Genomic DNA, 211 nt, shown 5'->3' on the forward strand with positions numbered 1-211 from the left:
CAGCCACCACCCATCTGTCAGTGGTGGCTTGCGTGATGCTATGATGCTGAACAGGTTTCAGTGAATCCTCCAGACTAAGCTAAATTAGGAAGAAAGACCCACCGATCTACTTCCAAAAATCAGCCAATGAAAATCCTATGGATCACAACAGACCCATTCACAACCAATCACAAGGATGATGCAGTTCCATTTTGCATGGTTCACCATGAAT

This window comes from Orycteropus afer, unplaced genomic scaffold (assembly GCF_000298275.1).
Source record: "Orycteropus afer afer isolate SDZICR_OR568_19922 unplaced genomic scaffold, OryAfe1.0 scaffold00990, whole genome shotgun sequence".
NCBI classification, from domain to species: Eukaryota; Metazoa; Chordata; class Mammalia; order Tubulidentata; family Orycteropodidae; genus Orycteropus; species Orycteropus afer.